The sequence below is a fragment of the Bactrocera latifrons genome, unplaced genomic scaffold (genome assembly GCF_001853355.1).
Source record: "Bactrocera latifrons isolate USDA-ARS-PBARC rearing strain unplaced genomic scaffold, ASM185335v1 scaffold_101, whole genome shotgun sequence".
NCBI classification, from domain to species: domain Eukaryota; kingdom Metazoa; phylum Arthropoda; class Insecta; order Diptera; family Tephritidae; genus Bactrocera; species Bactrocera latifrons.
In genome coordinates this window covers 284855-294743 of record NW_017534420.1, presented here as the reverse complement: position 1 = coordinate 294743, position 9889 = coordinate 284855, and positions in this window count along the sequence as shown.

Below are 9889 nucleotides of genomic sequence, written 5' to 3'. Positions count from 1 at the left end.
GGGCTTCATTGGTGTGAAAAGAATTTTGACTCAAACGATTTTCTTAATTAAACCAGAGATGTGATCTCGGTCCTCGTTATCAAGTAAAATTATACACATATACTTGTATGTAGTAAAGCACTGAGCAACGTATTTTGTTTTGAAATAGTTTAACTGATTGGATAGTTAAAAACTTGCTTATTTCATAACTGATGTCGCTTCTTTGTTCTAATATCATCACTTTTATTGGGACTCATATTTGAACGCTAAAAAACAAAAGTTTGTTTAAAGCAGCACCGTTATAATGAGAAATCTTCAATAGAAATATTGTACAATTAAATTAATTGCAGCCAGCAAATTCAAAATGCCACACTACATTCGTATTTTTGCTGCTGCATACATTTGGAAATACATTCCAATTTTAACTTTCTAACTTCGTTAATTGGAAATTCTTCATTTGGCTGCTTCCACAGGGAATAGTTTTCTGAATGAATCGATAAAAGTCACCAAAGTATCTTACAACAATTAATGCCACATGAGCAAAATCGAGTTTGATAAACTTTTTTACAGAAACTCTAACCACATAACTTTTAATTGTACAATATAATATATACGCGTATAAGTGAACACTAAAAAAAAAATATATATATCCTCTAAAATTAATGTTTCCGAACTTTTAGTAGTTCCTTGAAACAAATTAAATTTAAATATAAATGCTTTAATGATGATTTCCAAAAATATACCATGACATTCAAGTAATTTCCAAATTCCTACTTATATTACGGTTTTGTCGGCATATAAATGGTCCAAGGTTCCTCAAGATAACTTAATTTTTAATCAATTTGTCGTCTACACGAGCGAACGGATGGACAGACAGCCACCTCTTGTTGTCACTATGATAATTTATATGTATATATACATATATCCATATATGCCTCTACCAGTCTTAGGTGGTAGAACAACCGTTAGGTGAACAAAACTATTATACTCTTAGCAATATGTTCAGAGAGTACAAAACTAACTGAGATATCTTAATATAGCTAATAGTAATGTTTTTTGTAGCGGTAGAAAACAATCTCCATGTCTGGAAATTTGAAAGTCCGTGTTTAGATAAAATTCTGGGTCAGTTCTCGTTATGTAAGCCTAACTGCCGTTACAACCAACGCTTTATATAGATAAGTTCATATACTCGTATTTACCTAGTCGCTACATGGTATCTACTTACTTGTCCTTCATTTAACATTTGTGTATGGCTTCATTCATCCAGTCGGCATAATTTGAAGCACCGTGTATTTATTTTTCCTACTTAAATATTTAATGCCATTGCAAAGTGTGCAAACAGAGGTGATATTTACTTGCTTAAATATTTATTTTAAATAAGCACGGCAATAATGACTGCACTTTATGGCGGCGGGGAGCAAAATACGAGTGTAGTGTTGCCATGTTAAATGAGGCGTCACAAATTTATTTACATTCGATTTATATGGGAAATGGGTGCCCGTCAAGTAAACATCATGTCAAGACAGAAAGGGAACTTATTTTGAAAGAGTCACGTCTGCGGTTTATTCACCTTATGATTTAGTTTTACTTTTGTGTACATACAGATATATATGTATTTTAGCGTTGAGTTTTGCTTCAATTTAAAGTTTTCATTAAATGTTAAAACTTTGTTCCGTGGGTCTAACTCTATATGCAAAGAGACATGGTGTTGTTGTAATTCAGCATAGCATACCCTTATACTAAGCAAAAGGCAATCCAACATATGGGAGCTGGTTTACCCTATTAGTCATATATAAAATTCAAATTCGAAAGGTTCCTTACAAAAATTTGATTCCGATCGTTCATTGTTAGTGCATTATTGGCTTAGACAAGAACACATGCCAAATTTTATGAAAAGACTTCGTTGTATAAAAAGAAATTAACTCAAATCGTTCAGTTTGTATGGCAGCTATATTCTATAGTAGTTCGATATTGGCGGATATCCGATTGAGCAGCTTCTTGGGGAGAAAAGGACGTGCGTATAATTTCAGATCGATATCTCAAAAACTGAGGAACTAGTTCGCGTATATACAGATAAACGGTAATGGTTAAATTAACTCTGATCATTATGCTAACCATTTATATATGTACATACATAACATATACATATATATTGGATATCGTCTTATACGCTCCTTCTGGGTGTTGCAAACTGCATGGCAAACTTGTTATATACTGTTATCGTTACAAATATCTAACTGGTCTCGCCTCTGCCATATATTTGACAGAATTCGACATTAATTTGTGTAGTATTCAAGCCACACCAAGACCCGATCAACAAACTAATTGATTTTGTGAAAAAAATTTCTAAAAGATATACTTATGTTTTCCACTACCTATTACGGATCGACCAGTATTACATAAATTATGGTTTGGGGTGTTGAAACAAGTCTAATCAAAGACTTGCACTAATTAAACATATATTTTGATATTTCTGCGTGAAGAGCTATCCAATAAATTGATTTTAAATTTCCATAGATTATAGCTTTATATCATATATTTAATGAGTTTCAGCAATCTAAAGTGTAACCGCTCAGTTCAATTAGCTCTATCAGTTCATCGTTAAACGCGTTTTCTCGTACCTAGCAGTATGTTAATCGGTTTGTGACTGACAGGCAAAAAATGCCAAAATTAAGGTAAAATTCCACCTTAAAAAAGTGAGAAAGAGCTTACTTTCGGATGTAACCAAAACATTTCATACTCTTGCAACTTGCAATTATCAAATCCGACGAAATAATGCAGTTACCTTCAAGTGTTGGCATAAATGTGCAGCGAAGGGTCTCAACTTCATTGCTCGACGAAATTTATTTTCATATTAATTTATTTTAAAGGTCATAGACTCCAAAATGTATATCAGTTATATGTAGGCTAAGGTAAGGATATTCGAAAATCCTTATATTAGGTAAGTATATGAGGTCATTCTATTCACCTTATTTTCGGCACAAAGGTATATTATTTTCGAAGGAAAAATTTACCGATATTTTCGGCAAAAAGTCAGCCAGACGTACTGAGGCAACTTATTTCGAGTGTGGGTTATTGAAAAGTTATGGTTCGACTATGACAATTCTTGACCCTAAGATGAAATTACTTGGCGCCTGAGGAATAAGTGTAGCGCAAGGGCAAAATCGTCCCATTGACACGCCCCAAAATGCAGATTTGAATTTTTTTTCACTATCACTGTCAAGTATTACAAAACAGTTCTGCAAAGTTACGACTTCTTAGATTTTTAGTTAAAGGCAGGTAACGGAAAATAAAACACCTGAATAATTGTATGTACTGTGATCAAATTGAAAGGTGAAATTTTAATTATTTATGAATTTTAATTATATGACGATTTAAAACGGTAGCACATGTCATTATCAAAGATGAATGGATGGAAGTATTTCCGAATGGAGCTCACCTAAAAAAGGGCACCATTACACCCAAATCAATTGGTTTATATACATACATATATCTATAGCGATGACTTTATAGAGGGTGACCCAACATTAACGCAAGATTTAAATTTGCAGCCATTTCAATGTATCTCTTCATATTTGACGGAGTTAAAATACTATTTTTAAAACTGCGGCCGCAACGATTTCATTATTTTTGGAATATTATTCAATAATAAAGACACGTTCTTCTATCCTGTAACACTCCATTTTTACTAAGCCTAAACTGTCCGCTGTTGATTTTTTTATGCCTAAACTGTCCGCTGTTAAATCTTGGGTTAGTTTTGGTACACCCTTAATATTATGCATATTTTTCTGGTGTATTTGAAATGAAATGTCAGCATTCATACATATATAACTGGACATGCATAAGTCAAAGGGGAAGTGTATGAGTATTTTCCAGCTTTTTGAGCTGCTTTTATTATATCAAATTCCATGTCGAGCTGTCACATCAACCAAATTCATATCTACATTCACTAAACTCAAATAATCGTGCCTGCTGGAAAATTATTGAAAATTAATATTATTATGCACATAAGAAGCAGTTACCAAAACATTAAAAAAAACCTACATACGAGTACATAATCATAATTAGGCTACCAGCGCAAAAGTGGTGATCCAGAATTTGCTTGATTTTTTTTTTTTTCATTTCATTTCTTTTGTAAACATTGATTAAATTATTTTGTTTTTGATTTAGTAAAAGAAAGGACGGGTAAGCTCGTGTGCAACCGAAGAAATTATAATCTTGCACCTTGCAAGAAACAATGACAGGGAAATACTTTAACTTTAACCAGAGCATCGAAAACCCTGCGATTATATATGTATATTAGGATGTCCCTTCATATTTCCTATTTCTTTTTAAGCTACCCAGGCTTACTTAAATACAAAATTTAATTTTCTACGTCAACGCTAATCCGTGTCGACAGAACTCTGAAGATCTCGAAAATTGGTCTTTTGACCCTTTAATTTAGTTTAATATTAATATTAGCTTTCTTATGAAATATTTATTTTATCATACAATCTAGATTATTTCTATGCTCCTGAACGCAGTGTAGCAAAAATTGTTTTTGTCCTTCTTTTGCAGTGATCTCTTTCAGCTGTGAGCTCTTTCAGCTGTGTTATTGACTGCCGTTAAAGAAAGCCTTTTCGCCTCTAAATAGGCAACATCTTCATTCCGTATAGAAACGGTGCTCTGGAGGAAAATTTTATAAATTTTAATCGAGAAAATAAATTTGTGCTCTTGGAAGACACAAAACCACGTAATGATTTTCCGACAACAATAAAGGAGGCAGTATTATTAACAATTTATTGAAAAATGTATAAAAAATAGTACTATTTAATAAACATACAATAAATTCACAATATACAATATTATTACTATACTTGTAGTACTATTTCTTGTATGCCTACTTACTATACAAATTATCAGACATATTCTCTTTTTAGATGGAATACATTACTTCCGATAATCACACAAACTTTCTGTTTGGAAACTCACTACTAAATTCGTTTTGGTTTATTCATTAACTTCATCATCAAAGAGTGACAAACTGACAACTTATTCTGCCAAGTACCAAAGATATAAACTAAACTTGCTCAGGGCAACTATAGATCAATTTGTCAACAGCTCTATATTCCTTAAGCCTCTTTAAAAAGCACACATGTTAATCGCTTATCCTTGGCACTAATTTCAACTGAGATTGAAACAAATATATCTTTAAAGAGTAAAACGCTCTAACGATCCACCTTGCATGATGCATCGCTCTAGAGGTCTAATTTTAATTTTTTTTTCACTGTCTCCTCCTAAGAAAATAATAGACAGTTCAATCAGTTCCCGATAATCGTCACGTTTAATTTAAATATAATAAATATTCTATTGTTTTATTACAAAAACTTCGTGTGAGGATATCGGTATTTGTTTCAATGGCAGCAGGATTAATAGTTTTCCAGTTAGAATTGGTAGGAGTTCTTCTTTAGAACTTCTCACGTCAAGTTCAGCTAATAATTTCCCAACCCAATTTCCCAGCGGTCACTATTTCAGGTATATTATTCTGCATATCTGAATTTATAGATTCCGTTGGATATACAATTTGTTTATCTGAAAATTATCAGACCTAAGATCTAGTTCTTCTTCTACAGCCTGACTCCCTTATGCTTAATTGAAACAGATGCAACTAACTTGGGCGTGCTAAAGTTTTTCCTTCCTCGTTTTGTACTTACCATTTGAGAGGTTGATGCCAAGTCTTCGTCAACGCTTTCATCAGAGCTGGTAAGTTGATCTTGATGCCTTGCATTTGAATAGAATCTTGCACAGTAACAGATGACGATAAACCTTCGAAACACATTTGCTCGCATCTTTTTTTCTTTTAATTTAATTTCCATTATCATGCGCTCTCTTCTTTTTTCGGCTATCTTTAAATTTGAGCGAAAACTTGACCTAGCCCCTTATAACCATTACCATAATTTTCTAACATCCGGCTGACTTTGCTTCATATGATTGGTGATTGTATTAGAGGTACTTTCGCGTTTCTAATAAATCTTATGCCGAGAATGTCGGCCAGTGTAGCCATAGAGTATATATGTATATATATAAAATTTCTAGATTCCAATCATGTGGTTAACGTTTTACATCTTAAGTTATTTCCCTCGCTTTAATTCTTGCAAGTTGCAAGAGTATAAAATGTTCGGTTGTACCCGAACTTAGCCCTTTCTTAGTCGTTGTAAATATTTTTAAAGCTTAACCTGCAATAATATTACGCCCTTTAGAAGGTTTCAATAATTTCCGTAAATACTATATATCTGCCTAAATGATTCGACATCTGAACCGCTTGGGCCGGTTAGCACTGGACGTTATTCCAGCCGAAACATTCCGATACTAATATGGGAAGTACTATACTTCATACAAAAAGCTTTTCATCGTTTTCACGCCCCACTTAACCAATTTGCTCAACATGTGAGGCTTCTCTTATGTCACTATTGTACTAACTATGATTTTTAAGAACAATGGCTTTATTTTTTCAAACGAATGACTCTATTTGAATCGTATTAATTTTTCAACTAACTCTCATTACCTTGAACAATCGAACTAACGTATAATATTCAACTCGGTTTATATACAAAGACTAAAATATGTGTATGTCTCCTATTTGAAAAAGTGAACTCATCAATTAATTCTCAGTAAATTTCTCTAAAGGCAGCTTTGATATCATAAAAAAATAAGTGAGTATGATAACTTTAGCAAAAACCTTAGAACCGTCAAAACTGTATACTTAATTGAATGGTGTTTTCCTAGTAGCTTCGATTGGACAAATTGTTTGCGATTTTTACATTGAAGTCGATTGGGTGAGAATTTTGTTACAATTTCGACACTTTTGTAGTGTTCACAGCATGATATATAGCAGAGTTACGCCGTTAACACACACATACATCCAGTTTCATAAAAGTGAAGAGGCTTCACAATTGTGGTCGCTTTTGTACGGGCGTTCTATAGCTCCTGGCGCAATTTTGTTCATTCGAGTTGTCCAACAATGCACACAGCTGAGTCCACATGCATACGTCGATATGTTGTGGCAAGTTCTGCAAATATGTACACTAACGATTATAAAAGTGTTTTCTCCATAATAGCGTATGCTTGACTGCTTCAGTTCCACACGGCTTCGGGTTTTTGGGTACGAGTACACTAGTTTGTACGAGTATATGTTGCCTTGTTTTCGAGTCGGTATACACTATCAAGCAGTTATAGAGGGTGCCTCTTTAGTGACATGGAATATCTTAGTCAAAATAAAGAAAAGTGTTTTACACTTATCAAACAAAGACTTACACCGGAAAAACCAGTTGAAATAGTGGGAATATATTTCCAATATTTACGTTGTGAATAGGTAGACGTAAATATCTGTTAGTACACTTTTAATTAATTTTAGTAAGAAATTAATTTCCGTAAATACCGCGAAGACCAAAATGAAGGCTGCAAAATTTTGTAGTAAAACCAAATTATTAACCGTTCATTACGAAATAAAAGTTTAACACCTCCAAAAACACCCTTTATAAATATAAATGTTTCTGTATTTGTAAATTTTGCTTTAAGTCTGTTGCTATTTCTGCAATAATTGCAGCACTCGGACTCATCTGAAGCACGTTGTTGACACTGTTGTTGTTACTATTTTATTTTTAACGTTTTTATATGAAGGCATGTGCGGTTTTCGGTTATCCATTGTGATTTGTGTTTGCAACATTTCGCGTCTGGTGTTGAACTATTTTAACTCGGCGTTTAAGGGTTGCAGCGTCACAGTAGGGATTTTATGGCCAAAGATCCCATGTCGATTCTATTTTTAGAAATGAACGATAAATTATTCCGCGGAACAGAAATGGAAAATTTGAGTTCTTTTTATGTATATTATTTATATTAAAGTAAATGACGAGAATGGCAGGAATGTCGTATGTATGTATATGTATATATGCTTTGCAATTTTTAATGGGCCGATTTTGTCACTTTTGCGCACACGAACTACTATTATTAGAGCGAGTCGCTCTCTTAATATCTTTAATATATCTCACATATAGGCCAATAAATGCCGTGCAACGGAAACAGTCAGGGGTGTTGTGGAATCCAAGACAGAATTGCTCAGCTGTCAAAATTGCAAACCAATTCTGATTTTAAATGGTGTCACAGAATTTGATTGGATTTTCGTCTTTTCGAACATACGCAAAACCAATATTCGAACCAGCTGTTTACTAATGTGACAAAACTTGTTAATTTTAAGTTTTTTATAAGTTCCGAATGAAGGAAAGATTTTAAATGCGCGATTTCTCGGTTTTTCAGTTTTAGGATTTTTCTTAATTGGCGGGCAGGTTAAAAAAACTAAACGTCGTATGGAATTTGGGCAAAATTTATTTATTTGGCATTAAATTATCTTCTATTTTAACTGAAATATACTAAGAAAATTTAAATTTGAACATATGTTTGCAGCAAAATTTTTCTTAGACAAAGACTACTCTTTTCCAAATTTTAAAATTTTTTAGGATTGTACACTTTTTTTTTTTTTTTTTGATATTTTCACAGTTAAACTTGAACATAAACTATTACAAAATATGAATCTCTTTTTTTTTATTTCCGATATAAGTCGCGACCTGAATTGTTCCCGCCGTCTGGCATATGCACATGCGATAAGCATCTAGCAATTGCTTTTCAAAGACAAATTTAATAGATTTCGTATCAAAAAAATTTGCGGACGATGTTTAAATATATAACTATAAATCCTAGAAACTTCACTTCCATCAATTAATTATTTCCTTTCCAAAAAAATCCTCAAAAAAAAATTTTTTTTAAGCCTCTAAAAAAAGCTCTCGCAAATATCCGCATTTTTTTCCAAAACTCAATAATTAAGACATTTTATGTTTTATACTTATGTTATCTCCTATAGAAATAAAGATAAAACGAAATATCGAAATAACAAAATAACTTTATTTCTTAACTTACATTTTAAATCTGTGAGCGAAGATAGTCGTAGTAGTTTGTTTCTGATAGCAAAACCGATAAAATTGGATTCCGTCACAGCCAAAAACGATACAAATTCTGTTTCGAATATCAAACCAATAATATCTAAATTCATGACACCTACTACTTTTTTTGATCGGTTTCAATTCTGATTCCGACAACTATCAGACTCCACAACACCCCAGAGTAACTTCGATAATTTTGATCGTCATGAAATGTTATTTCATAATTTCCATAAAAAGATGATCTTTGACATTCAGTTAGATACCTGACAGATTGGTCGATTTTTTCGATAAAGAGTTAGCCATAGAGTCGGAATCTGGRGGCTTATAAAGTTAACTTATAAAGTCCAACTTCGCATATTTTCGTAGGAGACATCGCATACAATAATCAGGCTTTGTATGCAAAGTTCTGTATCGACATTGGACCCGATTTATATACTGTAAAGTGAAAGAAAGTGGCGTACGCCGATGACATCAAAATCAAATAAAAGAAACCGCGCAAGACAAAGACAAGACGATGTGTCTCCAGTCATCAGACAAACAGCATTCGCACTCGCGACTTGGCTCCCTCGTCACTGTTGGTAGTCATAACGAAGTCGTAGATAATTTCGTCTATCTTGGAACCAGTATTAACAGCAACAACAAYGTCAGCCTAGGCATTCAAYGCAGAATAACTCCTGCTAACAGGTGCTCCTTCCTCTCTTGACGAACAAACATCCTTCTATATCCTGCAGGGGCATACACGATGACAACATCTGATTAATCGACTTTACGAGTTTTCGAGAGAAACGTTCTGCGGAAGATTTATGGTCCTTTCCACATTAGCAACGGTGATTACAGCAGTCGATGGAGCGATGAGTTTTACGAGATATATGACGATATTGACATAGTTCAGCGAATTAAGAGACAGCGGTGCTAGCGTATAATGTGGCCATACCATA